Source organism: Heterocephalus glaber, unplaced genomic scaffold (assembly GCF_053883595.1).
Source record: "Heterocephalus glaber isolate CG9 unplaced genomic scaffold, H.glaber_assembly_v1.0 deba00001461, whole genome shotgun sequence".
NCBI lineage: Eukaryota > Metazoa > Chordata > Mammalia > Rodentia > Bathyergidae > Heterocephalus > Heterocephalus glaber.
The window spans coordinates 14,117,827-14,144,435 of NW_028258308.1; the positions used below are offsets into that span (position 1 = coordinate 14,117,827).

General features: G+C 32.9%; 1 protein-coding gene and 2 long non-coding RNA genes across 19 annotated transcripts in view; 2 read left to right on the forward strand and 1 right to left on the reverse strand.

The window, feature by feature from the left end:
* Nucleotides 1-26,609, forward strand: part of Tenm3 (teneurin transmembrane protein 3) — a 2,554,979-nt gene that overhangs the window by 375,427 nt on the left and 2,152,943 nt on the right. The gene's annotated exons all lie outside the window — the stretch shown is intronic.
* LOC110350790 (uncharacterized) lies at nt 6,850-17,538 on the reverse strand. The gene is made up of 3 exons (XR_002397658.2): nt 17,272-17,538; nt 12,952-12,991; nt 6,850-6,926 (listed from the first exon to the last, which is right to left on the reverse strand). It is a non-coding gene; the product is annotated as an uncharacterized LOC110350790 (long non-coding RNA).
* Nucleotides 14,923-21,914, forward strand: LOC110350792 (uncharacterized). Its single transcript, XR_002397661.2, has 3 exons — nt 14,923-17,032; nt 17,403-17,464; nt 19,886-21,914. It is a non-coding gene; the product is annotated as an uncharacterized LOC110350792 (long non-coding RNA).

Here is a 26,609-nt window from a genome sequence, read left to right on the forward strand (position 1 = left end):
TTGTGTTTCTATCATTTACATTTTTTTCATTATCTGTAAGCAATTTCAAATATAATATACTTTTTAGATTAAAGAGGCTCCATGGTTCTTTCATAGTTATACATGTCAAGTTTTTCACACTTATGATTTTTACATTTTCTGTCACTGGAAGGAAGTGAATATACTTTCTGCAAAATTCATATTTTATGCTATATTTAATTTTTTTCAACCCATCTAGTTCAGTTCCTCCTTTCTTTGTCTGGAAAAAACTATGTACCATTGAAACAATCACAATTTCAGGTTGAAGGTTGAGGAAAATTTAATAGCTCTATTTCCTCTCTAGGTTGTGGCATTTTAAAGCATGTATAAATTCTCTTGCTTTTGTGAAAATTATTTTCCTTCCTGCTTTATATAACTTTTGCTTTTAGCTCCAAATTTGAAAAATAAGAAGGCTGGAGGTGTATAATGGCTATAATCTACTAAACAACTGTCTAAGGCACCAGCTAATCAGTAGCTAAGCCAATAACTAAGGTAAAGCTCAGATTTTGACTACTGACATGTTTCTTTTTTCTTCCTACAGGCAGATTTTGGAAATTTCTACATCTGAGGTATTTTAAGCAGTGAAATAAAGTTGTATATTTTGTTACTAGGGAAAATAATAATGCTTTGAATGTGTTAATTGCATATAAAAGCCAGTGGTAGGTGACATCATGTTCTGTCAGTATTCTAGGATATGCACTGAAAATTCTTAACAGAGAGAGCTCTGTGTGGGTGTGTTACTGGGAAAGAAGAAGATTCCTGTTACCCAATTCTCATATTAAATATAATTTCATCATACCTACATATATATATATATATATATATATATGTATAATATTCTCATGTCTAAACTTAGCAGGAAAATGCCTAAAGACCAATCACTTAATCCTTGAGAATAGCTTATTGTTAAATGTTATCTCATCCAATATAAATCCTGCTTTTTGATTTTACTGTAATGATCAAGTCTTTTAATATGTTTTGTATCCTTCTATTGATTATGTGAAAATAGCTGTATTTCTCACCTCTCTAATGTAAGTAATTTAATAAATTATTAATATTTATTGAATATTTTAAACTACTGCCTCCAAATATGGACAGTAGTAGATACTGGCACATGAAAAAAAGAAGTGCTTCAGGAATGACCACACTTGTTTTACAATTTTGACCCCTCTAAATCAGATAATGGTTGATGGCTTTTCGAATGAAACCATAGTTAATATATGTTTCTCTAACTTACTGTTCCTTATCCTCTTCTTTGCTTTTCAAGTAAACTCATCAGTATACTTTAGAGTTACTTCATCATTATCCTTCCACTCTTTGTGACTAGTCAGTACAAAAATGTTTCAGGGCTTCTAGGGCTATAATTTCCCACTTTCCTCTTAAATTGTCTCTTGCAGTCAAATAGAAGGAAATAAGCTAGCTAAGTGCACAGTTTACATGTACTTAATCAAACAGAAGATTTTACACAACTCTTGATCATCCAGACTCTTTAGAGGGAAATCCACAGACATGACAGCCAGAGGTAGAGATTATAGATGACTATATGTTATATATAAATAACTGTTTTGTATATTATGCATGATTTATTTTAATGAAAAATTTTCACTTTATGGATAATTTTAAATAAAATTCCTGTATAGTTAATTTGCATACAAGGCCTTACAAGAAAGAAGATATATACAATATATAAAAATGATTTTGAATATGTAAAGAATACTGTATCGATATTTAAAATGAACTGCTATTAGATTACATTAGAACTTGCAACCATTTACTTAAATAACCAAACATTGTGTTTTAGCAATGCTGAGGTATGAGTGTGTACATACCTAAAACAATCATTAATAAATTTGAGTTCATGAACCTTTTTGTTGAATGCTCACCATAGACTGATCTCTACACCTAAGATCGAGAGAAAGATTAATGAGGAGTAATTCTGTTGTAAAGGAGTAAACAGCATATAAATAATATAGAATAAAGTATTAAATGCTGTAATATTTCTAGCAGAGCACAAAGGAATCATGCAAAGAATCACAGAAATGATTATAAATGTGATGGATCTCAAAGAATGGTTAGTTTTCCATGTAAATAAGTAAAGGAAGGACTTTGAGGGCAAAGAAGTGAATGGGTAAAAATAGAATATATGGTATGTTCCAGAAATAGATGTTCCATTTAATTAGATGAGAAAGTATGAGAGAAATAGAGTAAATATCATAATAATGAAACTGGAAGAGGTGAATTTGTGTCAGATTTCAAGGAACCTGAATATTTTACCATAGTGTATATTAGTGGCCCTCAAAACAATTGAAAGAGAAACAATTTTGCCAGCTTCAGGTCATTTTATAATGTTCTAGGGGCATTTTTTGTTGTCAACAGCAGGTATTCCATTAGTATCTAGTTCGTAGAAGCCAGAGGTGCTGCTAAGCATCCTACAATGAACAACACAGCCCCACAATAAAAAAATGATCTTCTCTCAAATGCCAATAGTGCTGCTATTAAGAAACTCTGATGCAGAAAATGGAATAGTTTAAAAAGAGAAGCCATGCCCATTTAGAAAGTCACTGATATATTTCAAGCAGGTAATAATGAAAAACAGACCTAAGAGACTAAAAGTACTTCACAGAAGATGCAATACTCAAATAAGTGGAAGAATTTGTGAAGTTCGTGGCTTATTGCATAGTCTTTGAGATATAAAAAAAAATTCAAAAGTGATTGAGCATTTCAAACTTGGGTGACTCTAGGTCTTTGTGGGTTTAATGAAGTTTGAGAGGCTTACTTTATCATGTATTGAGTTCAGGATTTCTGTAGATTCAGTATATGATGATACGTGGTAAAATAGATACATGGACTTGGAACTCTGGAAAACAGTACATTGATTTCTTGAAAGGTCAAATTTTTACTGAGTGCTTTGATCCAGACACACTGAATCACTGAATAAGTCAGAAAAACAGGTGCCCTCACTGAACTTCACCCCATTCTTCAGTCAGAAAAAGAGGCAAATGGAGCAATCGGTTTACAGGTGGTATATGTTATATTTTACCTTAGAAATTAGCAACAAGTTTTAAAATAAAATGTCTCAAACAAAATTGCTCTAAGTGTGTTTATAGAAAACATGCACAAAATAAACTGGCCAATTGACCTTTAAATTTATATATAGTTAAACTAATTGGCTACTCAACACTTCCTTGAAATCATACTTCTTCTCTAGGATAAGCCTTTCCTATATTTTGAGATGAATGATTTTATCATTTCTTCTAAAATCTTTCACAAAGCCTCCAATCCCCTATTTTCCACTGGATCCTCTTGGCACACTTAGAGGAGAAATGGAAGATTTGGGACAGCAATTCCTCATAGTTCACTCCAACTACCAACTTACTTGAATCTGTACCAATCTTTTCCTCCTCTTTTAAAATCTCTCTCCAATATTCTGAAACCTCATTCTAGAACCTTATTCAGAGAGTTTTTTCCTTCATTATCTGCCACTTGTCTTAAAGTATATTTTACATTGGTCTTTTCTCCTCTTTTGTCCTTTACTCCTCCGTCCCCTCCAGATGCATTTCCATCTCACCAAATCCACTGAAATATCTCTCATCAGAGTCAGCAATGGATTCTGTGTTGTCCCACGTATTCTCATTTTATTTTCATAGATGTTCCAACATGTTTCAACACAGGCATTTGCTTCCTCCTTCTCAAAACACTTCTATGGTTCTACATCATTATTAAGACCATGACAGCTGCTTGAATTAGTATCCTGTCCTGTCCAGTCTGAACAGGCTAAAATCCCTCAAGGGATGACTTATGACCATTATACCCTTATTTTTACAAGCCATACATTTTTCTTGGGTAATCTTACCTGAGTGTTTATACCACGTTTTGGAGATGGGAATTGAACCCAATTATTAAAAAGCTTAGATATCACCTATTTGTGCAAAATTTTGTATTTTATTGCATCAACCGAGAATTCTCTTCTGATGCTCATCTATTACAACTGAGTTTCTTTAGATGTCTCATAGGCATTTTAAATATACCATGTCCAAACATGGACAATTCTAACCCCCTAAACTGGTTTGTCCCTGTCACACTTAATGAAATAATCCATCCAAATCATAATACAAATCAGTAACAAAGAAATTATTACTTTGAGCTCCTTTTTAATTACCATTACTTTAAATCAAATCAAAGTATGAGGTTCCTAACTGGAAGCATCTTCTACCCAGCCACACTCCTCCAGCCTCACTAACCACATCTCAACCTTTGGCAACATCATTTTTCTGCCTGAACTCTTATAGTACCATCCCAATCTATCTTCCTATTTCAATAGCCCTTTCTGTCCCATGGCTTAATTTAACTTTTATTATCTAGTCAGAAATTAGGATCATTTTGAAAATATATGAATCAGATCATGTTGCTTGCTTCCCTGTTGAAATTCTTTCCCTGGATTCCTACTAAATTTAGCATGATGCTCAGTCTGTTTTCCCGAATGTGTATAGATCCCTAACCTATCTCTCTAATTTAATTTTGTTCTCTTTTCTTTCCCTCTCAATCTTCTAACCATAGCAGCCTCCAAATACATTTTAGGAATGCACAAAGGAAGGTCTTTCTTCCCTCGAGGCTTTTAGATTTGCTTTTCTATGTGCCTGTCATGTTTTTCCCTTGGCTTTTCATAATAACCACTTTCCTTTCTATATTTTTTTTCTTAAATTCTTTTATTGGTACATTTTAGGTATACAACACAATTACATTTCTCATTGGAAGCTTGTACTTTTACATGATGCATCTTGGTTCTTATTTTTTCCCCATTCCTAGCCCTCCCTTCACCCCCTCCACCCTTCCCTATTTACAAAGAATTTATTTCCATTTTTTCCATTTCTCATAATTTTTATTTTCCTTTCTTTCCTTTTTTGTTTTTTTTCTTGATGTTATCTCCTTGTAAATGACCCTCTTGATCAAAATACACAAATTATATTTTGTTTTCATTTCAATGGACAGTTCACCTATCCTCTAGCTTATATAAAATCATAATGTATTTTAATTGCCTTTCTAAACATCTAGAATGTTATATCTGTTACAGCAGATGTATGATCTTTTTCAGTTATGTGTATGTTTTCTAAAACAGTACTTAATACTAATAAAACATAAGTTTGTTTTTTCTCAATGACAAATTAATGAAATACTGTCAGTAAAATAACTGAATAGGACATTTTAGAAAATCAGGAGTTATATGCTGAACTTGATAATACTGTCTTTAGTAGATTATTCAAAACAGGTTTTTCTTGGCACTTGACAAATAAATAAAGATATGAATTCTAATTATTTCTCACTTACAAGCCTGTAACAAATTTAAAGTGTCTCAAAAGCTACTATAACCTGGGATAATTTGGTGTTATTAAATCATATTGCAAATAGTTACATTTGTATTTTGATGTTAAATTTACAATCAGTAGTCTTAAACGCAGTGCCAATTTTAACTGAGTTTCATTCAAAACATGAAAAGATCTTGGCTGCTCTGTGATTTAACATCAAATAGTTTGTATCAAGAGCTCACTAGTAGTATGTCTTGTGGGTAGCAGCTGTGGCTGTGGTTTGCAGGGGCAACTGCTATTCATATTTCTGTCTCTTCACCTCGGAAAGTATAGTCTGTCTTTGTTGCCACTGAATGATGGCCACTTAGATTACTCCATGTTACGAGATGTTGCCATCGCCTAGCAGTAAATAGCATATGCTGTCTTGTTTAAAGTTGTATTTCAACATTATGTTTCTGCTCCACACTTTGGGTGAACTTACTTTTGCTCCTAACACTACATTCCTTGAGTTATACAAGTTTTAGAAGTATAATAATCCTGTTGATGAAGATAATGACGAATTTGGTGTTGGTATTGATGTTGATGGTAATGATGTGAAAAATGAAGCTTCTCTACCCATGCTAAATTTTGGATATGATGCTATTTGGATGACTTTAATTAGCAGCTGCTTAGTTAGTCAAAGTAAGATCAGAGATGCCTCTTTATTTCATTATAGATTTATTTTTAAAAAGGATCAAAACACATCTGGCTCTCAAATTCTGGCTTTTCTTCAGTTATCAGCATCATCTCTAAGGTGCTTAGTTATTTACTAATCCTTTCACGTATTTTCCATCAAGCCATACAAAAAGACAAGCATACTTTATTTGAAAATAATAAACCTTGATTCATTAATAGTGAAATAAATAATATACATTATGACTAGAATAATCAATGCTGTGATAAATGCTTGTTCAAAACTATAATGCCCAGTACGTTTTAGTTTTTAAATTATGTATGGTATTATTGCTAATATGAAATAATATATTTAAGGTTTTTATCTGTAGTATTACACAAACATGTTTATTGCTTTTTTCTAACATGAATGAAATTCTTATCCTATAATAAAACTTAAAAGTTTGTGTTTTCCTAAAAAAAATTTTTCCAAGCTCCAATTTGAAAGATAAACAAAAATCATTATACATAAGTTGCTATTTCATTTGTTTGTGTTTTAAAAGAATATTTAGTCATATAGCATTGTTTTATTGTTGCTTAATTTTTCATTTGCAGCACATAAATTTGTTTATTTTTCTATTATTTATAATATATTGAGCTATCACAAAACCTAACCTAGTCAAGTAGTTTTCATTTAACTTTTGCTATTTTTCTATCATTTACCATATTTTCACAATAAATATTTTATACCAGGAGGGCTCTCACATAATTTCAAATACATAATTATAAATATCTGAAAATGAAAATTCAAATAGTAAATGTTCATGACCACAAGAAAAAAAGCAATAACTGAAAACATTAGAAATTGATTTATTGGGGGTTTTTTTGGTAAGTCTCAAAAGTCATGGTTTCCTTAGATTATCAGTCATTCCCAGTAGCATTTTTTGTTTGCTTCTGCAGGATAAGTAAAGGTAAAGACAATTATTAAATTAACTTCATTTATATGGCATGTAATATATTTTAATTTGTTGATTTAACACATGGAGTCCTGCAAAACAATTACAAATTATGGTAGAATAAAATAAAATAGCATTGTATCATATATGGGATCATATATGTATCATATATGTAATTATAGAAAATTTATGTCTAAAGAGTTCTCTTCTAATTCTTTTATTTTATAGCTGTGTAGCTAAGTTTGAAAAAACTGAAATGATCTATCTATGTTCATGCTAATCATGAGCAAGGTGGAAATACAAATTTTTGTTTAATAGAGGCATAAAACCTTCAGCTGGGCAAGAATTTCAGTAATCTTCCATCTTGGTCTGAAGTTACTGAGCTGTTTTTCTTTATTCCAAATTTTCTTACTTTTATATCCCAGGAAGATTAATAAGGCACAATGAGAAGAGCAGTGGTCTTAAAATAAACTGAATCTGGATTTGCTTATTAGTCCTGACACTTTCTATCTGCCATTGAACAAGCCTACATTTTTCACCTCGGAATTTTTATTTATTCATCAATAAAACAGGTTCTATGACTCCAGTAATAATACATAAATGGTTTAAAACTGCCTAGAATTTGGAGATTTTCAATAGATGCTAATTTTCTTCCTTTTCTTAAAGCAACATGAGTACATTTTCAAACATATAGTCTTGATTTTCCACCTGGGAGATGCAACCTGTAATCAGATGTAAGCGGAAAAATAGGTGTCAAGCAGTTAGGCTAAAGTAGAAATGTGATGCCTCCTGTTTCTAAGATATATTTAGAAATAAAGGAGAAGCTTTCTAATTCCACAAGAACTAGTTAGTAGAAATGATTTTACAAAGAAACAACAAAGCTAGATAGAAAGACGAGGCTACGGAAAGGGGTAATAGAAGTGGAGTAAATAACTAATTCATAATTACATTCATTTACCTAATTCTAAACCTGTAGTCCTTATATAGGCATTTTGATTGGCAACTCTGCTTTTTTTGCAGAATGATATTCTTCCTACATGACCAAAATAATTTCTATAAAGTGACAAACAGAATCTTGAAATTTAATGTATATGGGTATATTTCCCACACTTTCAAGTGAAACTACATTTTCTTCTGAGAAATACAGAAAGATAATATTTACAGCACTGTATAAAGTAGAATATTATATGCTGTGTGTGTGCCCATGTGCACACGTGTATGTGGTCACCCCATTGTATATTCTGAAATACCTACAAAATAGTGGTTCTTGAAGTTCTCTTTTAAGAGCTGGAGATTTAGCTCAGTGGTTTTGTTGCCTGCTGTGCAAGAGCAAGGACCCGAGTTCGATCCCTGGTACCAAAAAGAAATTCTCTTTTAATACTCATAGCACAGCAGGCAGTGACTTCTAATCACAATGATTAGCAGAATGCATTTGTGTCTGAGAGCCCCTTCTTTCTTTCAAACAGGAAATGAAAACTTGGTCTTCAAACGGCACTTGGATTTTTATAATGAACATTAAATTTAAAATTATGAACAAATATAAAGAGGTTACATCTTTCAGTCTGTAATCAACACAGATTGAAAAGGGAAAATTACTTTTGAGCAGTTAAAACAGGCATGCATCATCCATGATTATACTTTTGTATTAAATATTATAAAATCACATCAAGATGTGCTTATATCTCTATATAGACAGTTTGGGATAATTAATTGTTCTGCATTGGTCTCATGTTTTCCTTTAATAAGAAAAAAAAAAAAAACAAGTAACACTTCAAGCATCTGAAAATACCAGGACTGAAAGCATACATTAATTTTTTAGAGAAAATTCTAAGAAAAATTTTCCTATTTTTCATGACATTTCTAGACAAACTGTTTAATATTTAAACTGCCCACATAGTGCTAGTCGTCAGAAAGAGAACTGGATACATTTAGTCAGTTCAGGCAATCATTAGGATGTTTTGTCTACACAGTGAATCCAAACATCTGTCCAATTGAATATATGAATGTTATTAGAATATCTGGAGAATCAATTGAATTTTTTACAGTTTCAACAAGAACATGTTTTCCCATTTGATACACACTTACATTGTCAGATTCTTCCAACTCTTCTATTTTAATAATGTGTTATTATTTCATACTCGATTATTTTAAGAATTGTGTTTTTCCTAATTTATAATTTATTTGGGAAAAATCTGTTTAGTTAAGTAAAGTTATTTTAACTAGCTTAATAAGATATAAAGTCAGAAAAGTCATATTAGTCATGCTTCAAAATATAAACCAGGTTAAACTAATCAATTCAGTTAGGAAATACTTAGATCATATGCTATTTATTTAACATTTTAGAGCTAATTGTTAGATAAGATAACCATATAACAATTAACTCACTTTTGTTAGATAAAATAACCATATAGTAATTAACTCACTTTATCTACCCACTGTTTCAAGTGATGTACATTCTGTCCCTGTAGAATGCAATATTCTGAATCATATTTCATGATTTTCACAGGATCATGAAAACATTGATAGTCATAATTTCCAAGACTTTCTCCCAGTAGCAATTTGCCTTCTTATATTTTCTGTACCACTTAGGCTTTACTCTGGAAACACTTCTGAATACTAAATAAATACTTTTCAACTAAGACTTCAGTGAGATATTCTTGACTAATATGCCATTTCCAATGATATGTTTCTGTTGAGAATTTGATACTGAGCTATATCTCAGAATGGGTGACATGTTCCAGTTTGTATCTTGCTCTTTTTTGGAGGGACAAGAGTAGTGATTGGCTTTGGGCCCATACCACAGACCTGGCGAACATATTGGGTAAATACGATAATCATTAATCAAGAATTTCACATGCCTGAGTCCCAGGATGGAGAAATTCCATTTACCCTTTGAGAAGTCCTCTATAACATGCTGTTTGAAAAAGTGTGTCTCTTGTAGAGTTTTACTCCTCACATGTAAAGGTAGGATTATTGTTTTCAAAGTTAGAGATTAGCATATCCTGCTTACGATATTTTAGTCATCAGGTGACCAACTGTTTTAGTTTGACTCAAAAATCTTGATGCAGGAATTTTACCTGGGATACTAGAATTTTAGTGTGAAAACAGAATTCTCACCAACATGTCACCCTAAAGCTACAATAGGCTTATTTCCTGTGAATTTTGTAACTTCTGCTTGATTCCTAGACTTTTTATTGTTTTTAAAATTTATTTCTTAATTAGTAAAATGCATAAAAAGAAATTTCATTCTAAAAACTTAAAAAAAAAAAAAAGAAAGAAAATTCCTTTATTGTTCAGAAGAAAGTCTGGGTTTTTTTGGTACTGGGGATTGAACTCAGACCCAGTGCTTGCCAGGTAGGTGCTGTGGCACTGAGCTAAATCCCCAGCCCAAGAAAGTCTGGTTTTGATGCCATTGCTTAGATCCTTGTCAGTTATGTTTTATGTCTAAGGATTAAAGGTTGCCTAATATTTTCTCAGATAAAATAAAAGAACAAGTAGTCTTCCAAGCCATTGTCCTAGACTCCTTGAACAATATAGGAGAGTTATTCAGGAGCTTTAATAGGAACTGCAACTTGTACATGAACACTTAAGCTGTAGACTCCTTGACTTTATTACCTCTTACTTTGAATGAATGAGGGCGTCATTGCTCTGCTATATTCTAATAATTACCAAATTAGTAATTTTCTCTGAGTTAATTATATATGCTTATAATTTTGAGGTCTGATTAACCTATCCTTAATATCTTAATGATCTCAACATTAGAATTATTGGCATTCCCCGTTTTTTACAATGTTAAAAAATCCTCAGTATCAAACTAATATTTCCCACTGTTCATATACAAAAAATACCTTAAATATTGAAAAACAGTTTTCCTTTAGAGGATACTAAGACTTTTTTCACATAAATGTAATTATTGGCCCTATATGCATGAAGCAAATTGAAAATAAAGACATTGACCAAATTAAATAGCCTGAAATATTTTCATTTCTAAACATTGAGGATATTTGAGTGCAGTAATTAGATGCCACTTTCTCATTTAAACCTTGCGGACAAAGACTCTACTTACTAGCTTCTTCTCAGGGCCACTCCATTATAGTTAAGCTAAATGCAATGAATTTCAAGTATTCTTTTTTCCTAGTTCTTTCAACTTTGAATGAGGTAAATCAAGGTCAAAATTCTATTTTGTTTCTTTTGAATCTTTTCAGATAGTTAGAAATCTGAAGGTGGTCATATTGTATTTTTAAATTATACTTCATGCATGGACCCTCTCTTCTTTTACTATAAAACATCCCTGAAATATAAACATATTTTACCATCATCACTATCATTAGACATCATTGTTATCATAAACATTACCAAAGGACATATTCTTGAGCATAGGTTGGTGGAGTCACTAAGCTAAAAATGGTAAAAAAAAAAAAAAAAGAGAATGAAATGAAGTGGAATACCCAACTTATTTATCCTACTTGAGAATGTAGGCATCCACATAAAAAGAAAATAAACATGCAAATTAGTATATGTTGGCTGCCAAGTGAGTGGCTACTGAGTGAAAAGGAAATTCAAGAGGATGAACATTCATTGAACAACATAGTGTTTGGAGAAAAGCTATAAAAGAGGGTATGTTCCAAAATTCAACCTGAGAAATGCCAGAACAGACAAAAGAAAGCTCAGTATGGTGACCAAAGTGGAGAAGTCATGAGTTTGACAACACTTTAGAAAAATACATTTTTTCTAAGTGAATAGTGATTTTTAAAGACAGAATAATCTGAATTTTGTGAAGCAATAGGAATTTGACAGAAGACAAGAAGAGTATCTTCTCTTGTGTAGAGGAGAAGGAAATAAAAACAAAGTGATTATAGTCTGGCTCAGCATTTAAGATGTATATTTGATAAGATGTTGTTATTTATAAGGAAATTTGAAAGTTTTATAGTTCTTGCCAAGCCTGGTGGTGCACGCCTATAATCCCAGCACTTGGGAACTCAGGCAGGAGGATTGCTGTGAGTTCAAGTCCAGCTTGGGCTACATAGTGAGTTCAAGGCTAGGTTGAACTACATAGTGAGACCCTGTCTCACTCCTTAATTTAGACTGATAATAAATTAAGATGCCCTTGTTAGGGGCCAGAGACGTAGCTCAGTGGCACCATGCCTGCCTGGAAAGTGCAATCCCGAGTTTGATTCTCAGTACCAGAACAAAAACAAAAACAAATGAACAAAAAAAGATGTTGTGAAACCACCCAAGGATAATTTGCTCGATTTGATAAAAATGAAAAAAGCATGATCATTATAAAATGCAAAATATCACTGTTACAGTTTGAATAAAAAATGTCCCACTCATCAGAAGGAGCAGGTCACTGGGGACAGATCTTGGAAGGGTGTATTCTTGATCTTGGCTCTTCCCTTCTGTCTCTATTTCCTGGCCACCATGGGTTGAGCAGCTTTCTCTAAACATGCCCTTCACTATGCTTTTCCTGCCTTGGAGCCAGCCAAACATGGACTGAACACTTGGAAAATTGTGAGCCAAATAAAGCTTTCCTATTTTAAGTGGTCTGTGTGAGGTATTTCTTCCCAGTGACAGGAAAGTGACAAATGCAATCACAGAATTAAATATGTCAATAAATACAGTAAATATAAGTTGAATTCAGTTTTAAAATAGGTTATTGAAGTATAATTTACATATTATAAAAGTCATTTGTTTTAAATTTGCATTTTGTAAGTTGGAGTAAACTTTTGCAATCATCAACAGAACTCAGTTTTAGAATATTTTCACCAAAGAATTCCCCTTCTTTTCACTTGCAGCTAATTTTCACACCTAGGCTTTGCTTCTAGGAATCACTGATGTTTTTATTTGTCTTTATAATTTTGCTTTTTCTAGAAAATTCAAAGAATCAATATAAATTTTATTGGTAAATAAGGCTCAGTTATTTATCATTCCTCTGTGTTACTCAGCTTTCCTTTAGTAAAGCAAAACAAATACCTGACATGGTCAACTGAAAAAGAAGAAGAAAGGTTTATTTTGGCTCCTACCTTTGAAGGTTTGCATCCATGGTTTGTAGGCTGTTTTTGTCTGTGGCAAAGCAGTATACCATGTTGGAAACAGGTGATGAAGGAAATTGTTCATCTCATGGTAGCCAGGAGGCAAGAGAGAAAGGAAAGGGCTGAGGTTTCAATGTCCTCTTTTAAGGCAGATCCTCAATGATTGGAATTTTTCCTTCTTAGCCTACCTCTTACAGTCCACTAATGCCAAAAGCACCAAGCTGCAAACTGAGTCTTTCACCCATGGGCTTTGGGATTCCAAGCCAGAGCACTCCTCTATGTGTTGGCTATTCCATAAATAACCAACCATGGAGGATTATATAACCAACCATGGAGGTTGTATAACCAACCATGGAGGATTAGTAACTGCAGTGGCTGTAGGAGTACGAAGTAAGCCACACTATGCAAGCACACCAATCTGTGTGTACTTTTTTCTTTCATTAAGTTTTTTGATACATTTTAGATATATAATACAGTGACATTCATCATTGGGATCTTTACCTGACATATCTTGGTTCTTATTTTTTCTCCATTCCCCTGCCCTCCCATTACCCCCTCCACCCTTTCCTGTTTACAAAGACTTGTTTCAATTTTTTTCCTTTTCTCATATTTCGTTCTTTTCCCTTGTCCTTTCCCCTACCCCTCCCACTTTCCCTACTCCTTTAGACCTTTTCTTCCTATTTCACAGTATCAATTATACATTTTGATTCTTATTTACACTTTTAGTTTCTCACACCAGAGAAACTATTGAGTATTTACACATGTGTGTTCTATTTATTTCACTTAAGAGTATGTCCTCTATGTGCATGCACTTAGCTATAAGTGTCTCTAGTTTCTTGTTCTTTATGGCTGAGTTGTACTCCATTTTATAAAAAAAAAAAAATCTTATTTTTAAAGAATCCTAGATCTTTTATTCATTTGTTAAATGTAAAATCCTAGTTTAACTTATGGGTATTTTAGTGGTTGAATGTGTCAAAGATGATTTTTGAGTGACTCACAATATTTATGTTATATGATACAAATAAATATTATTGCATGTATTTTAAATTTCAATTGGCACAAAATATCTGTACATATTTATGAAATACAATATGATAATTTGAAACATCTATAAAATATATAATGATCAAAGCAGGATAATTAGAATTTCAATTTCCTCAAACAAATATTTCTATGTGTTGGGAAATTTCAAACTCTTATATTTACTATATTTTGAAATATAGAAAATTGTTGTAAGTCATAGTTACCCTCATGTATGCATGTCTTTTACTACATCCTACATCCATGGGAGAGTGGAATATCTCACAGAAGGGGAAGGGGAAATGGGAGGGGTAGGGGAAAAGAAAGAAGGGAATGGAATTAATATGAGAAAAAGAAAAAATGGAAACAAAGTCTTTGTAGATAGTTTGAAAGAAGGCCAGAGGAATGGGGAAAAAATAAGAACCAAGATGGATTATGTAAAGGTGCAAATTTCCAATGATGAATGTTACTATATTGTAAACCTTAAATGTACCAATATAATCAATAAAAAAGTTTTTAAAAAAGGACATTGGGCTGGGGATTTAGCTCAGTGATTCTACTGCTTGCCTCGAAAGCACAAGGTCCTGAGTTCAATCCCTGGTACCAATAAATAAATAAATAAATAAATAAAAATAAAAATAAATTGTAATATTGAAACAATCATCGAAAAATTTTATCTTGCACTAGGTGGAAGTAATATATGTTGGATAGAATTTAATTAATTTAAAATATTTAGGCATAAACAAGTTTGGAAAGTTGGTAAACGATAATAAAGAAAAGTGACTTTCTTGATAACAGGATAAATTAATGAACATTTGCTGTGAGCTTACACAGTTTTTCAGATTCTGAGACATAATTTCAAAATGTTTTTTACAAATACCACCGTGTAATGTACAGACATATATGTCTTTGTATATTTATCTCAAAATTTCAGACCTTCCCCAACAATAAGAAAATAGAGAAAGAAAAAGCTTGCTTTTTTTGAAAAATAGTTACTTGTTTCTTTACTTTTAATTAAATTCTATTGCTTTATTTCATCATGTGCATATTTTCTGTTCATCTTCACTGTCCAATTTTGAAGGCTTTGACCATTTTGATGTTAAGGGTTTTTTTTTAAATTTTGAAATATTTATACATAGATGATGTAATCCAATTAATATGTTTGTTGCAAATCTGGTCTCAATATTTTTTGCCTTTAATGGCATAACGATTACTTGTGGAATGTTTTACTTAAGTTTTTAAGGTTATTGATTTTTTTCTGGTTATTTGTTTCTATTGTTTTCCTGCATAGAGAGATGCAGGAATATTTTGTAGTCAAAACTTCAATTTCCTGGTTGAAAAAATGAAAGGAGTAATTTTTTTAAAAAAATACTTGTCTCATTTTTAATTTCTTTCACTCTAATTTAAGGGTAAAACTCTTTCATTATCCATGAATTTTTTTGAAGATTGTCAAAATAGGCGAGAAATCAAAATGATTTAATAATTACAAACATGACTGCATCATCCTTCATGACATGAGGTCAAAATTCTTTTTCTTTGGGAATATATGCACTGTGGAATATTTAATCTTTTTTAAACATGAAAAGACATACTGACACCTTACATCATAAATTATTATTAAGTTGACAGTTGTAAATAAATGATTTAGTTTAGTTCTTGTTTTTTTCTTACTCCCTTGGGAAGTGGCAATCACAGAATCTGTACCTTTAATCCTCACCAAACATATTTAATGGCATTCTCAAAAGCATATGGAAGCAAACATGTGATAAAGCATCACAATTGTGAAAATTTTCTCAACAGACAATTGAAGTTAGTCATTGACAAGTATAAATGCATACATGCAAACAGCTTGCTTCCAGTACGTCTTTGAAGCATGGGTCACTTAATCTATACTTGCAGACTTAGTTCTACTGTACACATTTGATCCTATTTTTGCTTTACAGAAGAGAAAGCAGAATAGAATGTAATATTGACATTAATGAAAACAAAATAATAACAAAATATCATATACTACATGTAATTGTTTTCTTATCTATAACATCCTTCACTGGAGACTTAGAACCTAGTTTGTCATTGTAAGCCCTCAACACAAGTTGCACACACTTTCACAAGTGAAGTATTGGAGGTGGATAACTTTTGAAAATTTACATAGTAAACTGTAAACTCTAATTTCCTGAAATTCTCCTTAGGGCAATTCTTGAAGCTAGCTATAGACTTTAACCATAGTTTGTTCCTGCATTGTAAGTGGTATTCCATTTACTCAGCAATAGGTTGATACCCTAAGACTGATTCCATAAAATCCTTTGTTCATAGCAGCATCAGACTATAACTATGTTTCCTTCCCTTTTTTTTTCTCCTGGTTTACATCTAGATTCTTGGGACTTGCTAAAATGCTCTTTTGTAATTGAGTCATCAGTTTCCACTCAGTCTCCCCCTTACCAAAACGCTGTGCATAACCTTACTCTCTGTTCATAGACAGCTCTTTGACTAATAAATCCTCTGTACATTATTCTTAAAATCAGTACATAAATTTTAGTTGTCTAATTTGCTACCGATTTCCTATTCTTCAACTAACCTAATACTACTCTAAATTTTATCCATAAGGACATATTAAACAATTAAAGATATGTTTTAAAAGATTAATTTTGATATTTGTCTTGGTCTTTCTCTTACCACTTCCTTTCCTTCCTCCCTTTTTTTTTCTTTCTCTTTCTCTCCCTTTTTTCTTTCTTTCTCTCTTTCTTTTTCTCTCCTCTCTCTCTCTCTCTCTCTTCCTCTCCTTGTCCTTCTGATTCTTGGGAGGTGGATGGAATATTTTCTAACAAATTACTGTAAATATTGAGCAACTCACTAAAGCCTCATTGGGACAGAGGATCAATTAAAACATTACTGAACATACATTCTAGGTTATTACAAGTGTAGCTGAAGCTTCCAACTATTTTTTTTTGCAGAATATCATTTATATGGAGAATAAGAAGTGAAGCAAAAGACAATTTTCTGCCTATGAAAACGATGTAATTCCCGTGAATTCCTTTCATTAAAGCATAAAAAGGTGATTAACCAAGCAAAACAATTGACCAGCTCCCTTATCTAACTCTCATGAGCTGAACAAATTACTTATAATTTGGCCCCATATATCTATACGGATAATGTCTATTAGAAACTTAGATAGATTCATAAAAACAGTCCCCAGGAATCTTGCCATGAAATATAAATTAATTTTCAATGTAATACACTTTTGGCTCTCTTTTTAACTTGTTGAAAATGTACAGATGTTATAATTGATCTCACCTAATTGAATCCTTCATTGAGTGTAGACTTTCTAATCTAATTTATATTATAAACTTGGTTAGTCTTCAGGGATTTTATAAACCTCATTACATTCTTTCACACATTTTACTCTTCTTCCATTTCTTCTCCAGATACACCAAGTCAATTAACACTACAAAAAAAAGAAAACAAAAGAAAAGAAAAAAGACATCAGGTATTTGATCCATCTAGTTTTTCACACATACTCTTCTCCCTACACTGAGTTACGTATGAATGAGTCTTTCTCATATCTATTTTATTCCATTCTGACTTTGGCTTGTCTCCTCCAGGATATTGAAGGCTTAGCCGCTTACTATCACTTACAAATGAATTCTAGAGATGTTTTCCCCCTACTCTGATAAAATATTGAATATTAGTGATAACTACCACAGATCATTTCCTTTTAACTTTTACTTCTCCTACCTAAATATTAGTATAAATTATTGCAATCTTCTTTTGTTATTGAAATGACTTCACCTAATGTTATTATCTAGCTGGTTTTCATATTTACTTTTTGCAACATACAGTATCTAGTGGACACATCAGAATTTGATATTCCATTTTAAATTTGAGTTTGAGGGAGGACATTGTATCAGTAATTAATTATCAATGGATTGAATTTATTTTCTTTCAAAAAATTCTTTGTGTATCCTCACTTACATAACAGCATTGGACATAACATTCTTTAATGGAGGTCATACTCAGGAAGAAAGGTTGAAACAATTACAAAAATAGTTAAATAGAAGGAAAATGTGATGTAGACCATAAAAGTGGTACCGAGACTTATGCAATAGCAACGTATCTTCTCTTTCTGTAGTATTTTTAAGTACTTATATTTGGTCTTGATACGGAAGCCAAAGAATCAAGAGTCATATCTGATCCTACCTACAATGTGTCTTGCTGGCAGTCCTCATCATTAGCCCACTCTGGCCTTCAGCCAGACTATTCGCATGTCCACATCCTCAAAATAAGTCAACTCATTCTAAGTGCAGACATTGCCAATCATATTCTCTTATATTAGTATAAGAATAGAACTCATTTCTGGAAGTCTTGGTAGGGTGATTTAGGCAGAAAAGAGTTATGGTTAAAAATTAAGAATTTACCATCTTGAGGAAGACAATGACTTGTGACCCTATAGAATCATGAACTATTGCTTATTCATTGCCAGCACTGTCTTCTCCTTGAATTCCCTATCAGTGTCATGCTGACTTTGGAAATTTAGAGAACAAGAGGTCTGGTTTATGAGTCAGGCCAGCTGGTTATGAAGAGCCAGATGCTCTAAAATACTTCCATGTCTCTCAATGCATGGATTGTAATGCTGCAGCTCAGGAGCACTGCCAGCCATGTGTGAGTTAGGAGTAAAGTAGAGCTCAGTGAGATAAATTCTGAAGGACTGGCAATTTAAAATACATTGTTAAAGTTGTATAAAATCATAATAGTAACAAAAAATAAGACCATTAATTTGGCCTTACTATGTCTAGCAATGCATTTAGATCTGTTCATGCTTTATTTTATCATATATCGATCTCATAATTTATGAAGCAGAGATACTTTGGTTGACCTTAGTTTGTAACTAAAAAAAAAAAAAAAATCCAGGGCTTCATGAGATTAAGAATTTTTCCTCAAATTCCCCTCTGTCACAATAAGAAAGTGACATAGGAACAAAAATTTAAATCCGTGCAAGACTAGCTCAAGAAAAAATCCTTTGAAAATGCTGTTAAAGGAGGAAAGAATAAGGGAAAAAAATGAAATCAGAAATCCCAGTAATTTCACTTGAAATTAAAAATGATATTCTCCTTTGTCAGCTTATTATAGTTGACCTACCTCCTGAGAGCAATAATTTTAATTTAACCAAAATTATACTGAACTGTTTTTATTCTCAACTCAAAAAAATCAAGATGTGTAATGCACATGCACCAACTCCCCACTACAAATGTTATTATATACTTTAAATGTGTGAGTTTTTCTACCCCCAAATAAAATTCTTTAACTCTAAACACCAACTAGGTATCCTAGTTAATTCATTGACACTAACTGACTCCAAGTACTCAGAGTTAACACAGACAGCATAGGATAGGGCCTCAGTCCCACAAGACATCCCCCGCATCTTATGCTCATTGAAAGTCCAAGATACTCATCCTTCTGATTCCCTGGCTATGAAGATGGCAGGGTTTCCATCTCCCCTCTTCAATTTCAGTAATTTGATAGAATGGCTCACAGAACTCAGGAAACCGCTTTACTTACCACCAATAGAATATTACACTCACACCAGCCAAATGGTAGTGTTGGATAGATCAAGCATGGGGGAAGTAGTTTCCATGCCCTTTCTGGGTGCACAACCCTCCCAACAATTGGCCATTCATTTCACAAACCACACAAGTTCTTGGATCCCCATCATTTAGGGGGTTTTATGTAGGGGTCTATATTTAAGCTGGACTAATTAAGGTAGTAAAAACATATTACTGGGTAGGCAATATAAAGGTTTTTTTGTCTTATGGAATCATAGCAAATGAAAAGAACATCTGTTACTTTAATTTTCATTATAATATTGACTTTCATTAGTTATTTACTCATTGATCACCTACTGTATGTGCAGCACTGTGCTAGGCACTGAGGACACAAAGACAAAGGACCTAATGCCTTCCATTAAATGGAGAAAACAGATAAGCAAACAAAGCCACAAGCCTATGTCAAGGGAATCTTTTCCTGCCATGAGGATGCATAGCACCTGACGTCAACCTGGAGGGAGATCAAATGCAGTGGATGAGAAAGGTTAGAGAAAACTTTTGGAGCAGACATGTTGCAGAAGTGACATCTGGGGGAAGGAATTGGGTGACAAAATTCCAGGGAAAATATAAGAGGATGTGTTGAGTGTGCTTTCGCAAAACTGCAGAATGTTTAGATAGCAATTAGAAAGTTTCAAGGGGAAGAAGTTGGTTAAAACTGAAAAAAGTAGGTAGTCTGGAGCATATTGCACATGGCTTTGTACATCATGTTAAACAGTTTTAGTTTTATCTTGTGAAAATGGAAAGTCACTGAAGATTTTTTAAATAGGGCAGGACATGATCAGATTTATAATTTGGAAAGATGATCTCTGGTGATAGACAGCTTCAGCCTGAAGAAGTGTTGGAGGGAAGCCAACCTGAAGAAATGTATACCAGTTAAAGGGCTGCTTGAGTGACATAAGGAAAATGACAGGGACTGGAGCTAAGATCAAGATTATGGGATGGAGCAAAATGATATGCTTACAGTTGTTTAGCAGGTAGAAGTGGAGACTTGGTCACTAACTAGATTGGGAAGGTGAAGTGGCAGAACCACAACTCAGAAGATTCTGAAGTTTCTTTCACGGCCATCTCTTTGGAAGTTGGCATTGTTTTTATAGACTTAAGGGGAGAAGGGATGAGTTCAGGAATATAGTGATTCATTTAGCTGCTGGAATATTGAAAGAGAAAGTACCCGCTGGGAAATTCCAATGGAGCTGTCTCCTGGCCAATAAAGACAAGTTTTTGCTTCAAAGTCAATGAAACTGCTTAATTTAAATGACAATAAGAATAGAAAATAGAAAATCCTGTTGAATTTCTAATCGACTTAATTAGAAACACCCACATGCTTAAAAATATCTTTTGATTACAACCTAGTTATTTAACAATGTAAGGAAAAGAGGAAAGTGCAAGAGAATTCATAATGAAATTATGTATAGAATTATTATAAGTATGAAGTTAATTGGTAGGGGTAGAAATGCAGTTTTGTTTTCTGGCTTTCATTTCAGTCGTGTTATTAGCCATTGCTTAGGCTGTCTTCAGAATCTCATTTTTGTCTCATTGGTCAAATCTAATTGCTATTCTACTAACAAAGCAACTGTTTTCTCTTACAAATTATGTAAAGGAAAAAGTTTACTTTAAACTTTTGAAAAAAATGAATGAACTAATCCACTCATTTATGCATTTACTGTTACAAGAAATATTTGCTAAGTATGGAAATATGATGTGATAGTAGACAGCCACCAGGCTTCAAAATAAAGGCTTCCTGGGATTAAACCCTGACCTGAATCTCTGTGACTTTGGAAATCTTATTAAATTTTTTTTGTCTTAGTTACTGCATCTGTAAAATGAAGTTAGTAACACCACAAAGGCAAATGTGTATTCTGGTAGATATGTATAAGTTGCTTAGAACAGCACTATAACTAGCACATAATAAGCACTAAATAAATACTGATACTATATTAAATCCTATTTTAGAAGTTTTGAGCCCAGAATTTATTGATACATAATCATGTATGGCTGCATTTTTTTCTTAACATATTGGTCAGATGTGATCTGTACTAGAGAGATACTACGTCTCTCTCCTTGTATATTAAAATATTAATCATATTTTCTATATATAGAACTTTTAAAAATAAAGGATGCTTTATTTCATGAAAAACCATGATACACTAATTTAATAGAAAATGATGAAAAATGTGCAAATTCATCCTGAATTTGGCAGATAAGTCCTCAAAATATTTTTAAACAATTTAGAAGTAATTCCCCTTAACAACATACCATTTAAAGTTTTTTTACTATTCCACTTTATATAATGAATTCTTTAAACCTAAAATATTTAAGACACTTTTATCCAAATATCTAAACAACATAACATATGGAAAGATTTTTCTTTCCCTTTTCTGCTTCACATTTATTGTGACTATGTATCTCCTGAATGTTCTTTCTAGGAAATTTGATAAGCAGGAATCTGATTTTCTTCCATTTAATTTTGAATTCTAATTACGTGTTTTCAAATCTGGTTCCATGCCCATCAGCAAAATAAAGCAGGATAAAAGTAGCTTTCAAATTTGCCATAGTAGCTGGTTGGAGTTAAATGTTACTTCAAATTTTCTTGGCCTAATGAGTAGAAAACTGAATATTTTCTTTCCAAAATAAACAAAATTACATCCCCAAATCATCTGAAGACTACACTTTTGGATATATAATAAAAACTAATATAAACTAAAATAAAAAGAACTTGTAAGTAACCATTAGAGAATGGGAAAGAATGTATATAGTTTTCCATAATTGAGGATAAGAGTTATACTACTGCTGGCATAGGAAAGTAGTATTTCATAGAGAAATTCATTCATGAGACTTGAAGCCTGAAGCCATAAAAAATTCTATTAACATTTAACTTGGAAATTTACTCATATGTCTTTGGACAAATTGCCTGACTTATTTGAGCCTTAACAATAACACTTTGTTATTGTGTAATGTAAATGAGATACTAAAGATCAGTTTTAGAACACAATATCTAACCATGATTATATACTTTGCAAAGGTTAGTCCTATATGGTTAAAGTGCTCTTAGGTTTCAGAAGCCATTAATGATTCATGAAAAAAGTTGTGGGTCATGCATATACAAAAATATGCATTGACATTCTGCTCATAAATAAAATTATTGACTGGACTGGAACCCCGAACTAGACCTTGATCCTCTTTAAATAGGGACTTGGTTCAAGAGAGAGTAAATGCATAAAAAATATTCTACCATCCATACAAATATTTCTCTCTCAATATAAATGTAGGAGAGTTTCTATTCCTGATAATCATTTCCAAGCAGTATATTGTATTCTGTAGAGCTGTGTGTAAGTTACTGTTCTGGTGGCTAAAGGACAATACCCAACACTGCAGCTTAAAGGAGGCCAGAAGTTTCAGTTCTAGTTCGGGTGGCTCACATAGAAACAGCAGGGTGGAAGGGCCTGGGCTGAGGAAAACTCTTCACTTTATGTTGGCCAGAAAGTATGAAGAGTGAAGTCAGTCACCAGGAAGAGACGGACTCTTCCATGCCAAGCCCACTTCCCCCTGTGAGCTGATTTCTTGGACTAGACCCAAAACCTCTAACAGCTATGGTGCCCCACAAAAGTCATTTTCAAAAATGCCACCTACCAACATAAGAGGTCTTCGAGCAACAGTCATGAACTAAATCCTAATAGCTACTGAACAGAAGAAAATTTAATTGGGCAAGCACTTTTAACTGGTAGAGTCAACAAGGAGAGAAAGCCTGTAGAATTACTAGGATATGTCCTTACTATATTTTTTCTCTTTTGATCTCGAATAGAAGATCACTCATAAATCTTAATTCATATTTTAAATCAGTGATTCATTTGTGCCCATGCCGTAGGGTAAGAGGAACTTTTATGCTGTCAGTGCAACTCAGAAGAACAAGCAGCAGCAGCTGTGTTAGATACAAGTACAGCTTTTGGGAGAGTAAAGATGTGGCAGCAGCAGGGTTAACAGATGGGGGAAACAGGAGGCCAAAAATCTTTTGGGAGGCTCTTGCTCCAAGCAGCTGTTTAGGTTATGAGACATTGTAGAATTCCTCTGTGAAAATGGGAAGGGAAGAGGAAGTCATTCAAGTAGAAATGTGCAAACGAAGGGCTGAGAATAGATGATGCTCTGGACTTAGGTGCAGAACAACAAGAAGAAGGAAGTAAGTTAATGCGACTCAAAGTTTCTAGAAGTCATCAATGTATCCACTAACTGACTGTTGTATTAGGGTGTAGAAAAATTAGTTTGGAGTGGAGGTGGGAAAGAGGATGAGCTGAATAATGGGCACAAGTTTGAGTTCAAAACAAATAACAAACTAAGTGCTTTGCATTAAATGTAAAAGACCTTGGATAAAAAGTATTGGTGACTTAAATGGAGCCACCTATAGCTCAGAAGCCAAAATTGAGGTCAGTCGTTTGAGTAACTGCCTTGAGTAGAATGAATAAAAAAGAGGAGAATGGATCATTGTTAGAGTCCTATTTTCTGCAAATCAGATTCTATCTATTTTTCACGCAGTTTCAATGTATTTCTATGCTGTAGCATTATGTGCCAGAATCTAGCTTGAGCCAATTTTTACTGTCATATAAGGAGAATGAAGAGTGCACAGGTGTATTAAACATTTAGGGCTCTAATATCAACAGGCAGTCATGTATTTGGAATGAACCTAAACTTATTCAAATCTTTACCATCTACCTGCCTTCAGTCAACTCCACGTAATTACGGCATGTTTGGGGATTAGCAAAGGGAGCCTCACCCTCTTATAGAAATAACTAGCACATTCTCTGATTTGGATAGGGATCAGTGTGGCAGCTTCTGATGGTGGGAGCTGTAAATAATGCCCTTGCTGTTTATTTGTCGAAATAGTCTAAGAAGAAAGAGTGACAAGCAGGCCTATAACACATATATTTTCCACAGCAGAATACCTAGCATTCACCTTATGTGGCCAGTGTTTAATGATGCTGTGTATTTATGAGACATTTTAACCTTGGTTATTTTTAACTGTGAAAAACCTAGATCATGTGATGTATAAGAAATATTGACTAGGAATCAAATTTATGGAGAGAAATATCACCCTTTGGGTTGAAAAATTGACCACTACTAGAATATAATTTCTGAAAATGCAACCTGAAGGCAATTCACTGGAGGGTTATTTTTCAGTGCAGTAGGCAAGTATTCACAGGATTTTGACAGTCTCTCTCCCTGTCTTTCCTTCCCTCACTTTTTTTCACCTCTAAGGCACATTTTTGTTCTAAACATGCTTTAAATCTATTACTTCTTAACCATCTCCTTTAATTCACAGAGATTGGAAGACACCCATTAGGCATGATTTTTAAATGATTACATTTCAAACCATATAAGCATCTTCCATTTAATTTTAACTGATCATGATAGACAACATGTACTATTCTAAGCAAACTTAATGGGCTCCCTAAATAATCTCCCAGTCACTAGTTTTTCTCCTTTTTAAAGTATCCATCCACTGCAGTTAGGTTTTTCTTTCTAACACATGACATTGGCCATGTAATAGAGCTCAAAAACCTGGAGTGGCTTCCTATTGCTCTTTTAATAAAATAGAAAATTCTTAGCCTGGCATTCAAGAATACTCTGATCCCATTCCTGTACGCATTTCTTAATTGTTCTCCTTACACAGTATAGTAGTGTCCTTTTCCGGACATTTGCTTATGGTGATGATGTTAATATTAGATTTTGTAGCATAATAATCACAAGTGAAATATAACATAGATTTCCCTTAGGAACGGCTTTTAATATTAAATGGCTTACAAAGTTTTTGATGTTTCAGGCCTTCTCTTTAGATCAATTTAAGGTACACTAAAGTATGTATCTTTTATAGAGAAACAGAGTAAGAGGAAAGGAGAGAGTGAGAGAGAGAGAGAGAGAGAGCCCTTTATCTACTTGCAAAGTAACCGTGCTATAAATCCAGTCAAGAAAGAGGCTTTGAGAGCATAGACTTAATTCCATAATTACACATTTCTCTTTTTCTGTTGTGCCAAAATGACATAACGACATAGGACGTTAAGTATCAGTGCTTTCACTTATCAATGATATTCTTTTACATTAAATTATTAAATTTATTATAGTAACAACCAATATCTCATAGTAAAAAACAGAAAGAAAACTGTTTCAACATGGCAGGATGCAAGATATCATATTACATTCAAATGTTACATTGTACATGTTTAGCCTTTTATTATGAGTTCTAGAGATTTATCTAATTGCTTTTACGTATTTGTTTGTCTTTAGAACTAAGCCTATTTGGGGTCACATTTTGTGATTGGATATTTTGGTAAGTTATTTGTAAAAAAAGAGTTAATTGTAAGACTTTTGTTCACCCATTAATATTTTACTTTTCCTTACTTAATTTTATCAGTTATTCAATATTGTATTTTAAGTGTTATCCAGAATACAGGAATTATGCAGTCTTCTACTAAGTTAAAGAGACAAGTTCAATAACTTCTTTTTGCCTTGGTTTACTCATATGAACAATGACAATCATAGTATCATCCAGCTAAAAGATATCATGAGGTATAAATGTTACACGGCTTATATTATTTTATATTTAGATGGTAAACTTTTTCTCCAATGGTCTTTGATTTCAATATACTTAAATAAAATTGTTCCTTGTAATTTTTCAAAAATAATTGTGTGAAGTAGATATAAAGCAACATGATTTTGAATTTTATGATTTCTCAATAATTCTCTATTTGAAAAAATTATCAACATCCATAAATCTTCAAACCAAAGGGAAATTTACTCTCATCATTTTACAAGACCCCTATCACACAGAGATTGTGTTTTTAAATGATCTACCATGTTCTCTGAGAAGCCCTGGTTGTGAAATCATGTAGAAGAGTGTACATATATCTGTACAGCAGCCTCCAATTCCAGAAGGTTTAAAGTACATTTATTCAATTTCATGAGTGTGTAAAAGAATGCAAATTCAGTACACACTGCACTTCTCATTGTGAACTTTGGTCCTTTGGCAGGGCCAACAGTGTGCAGTGT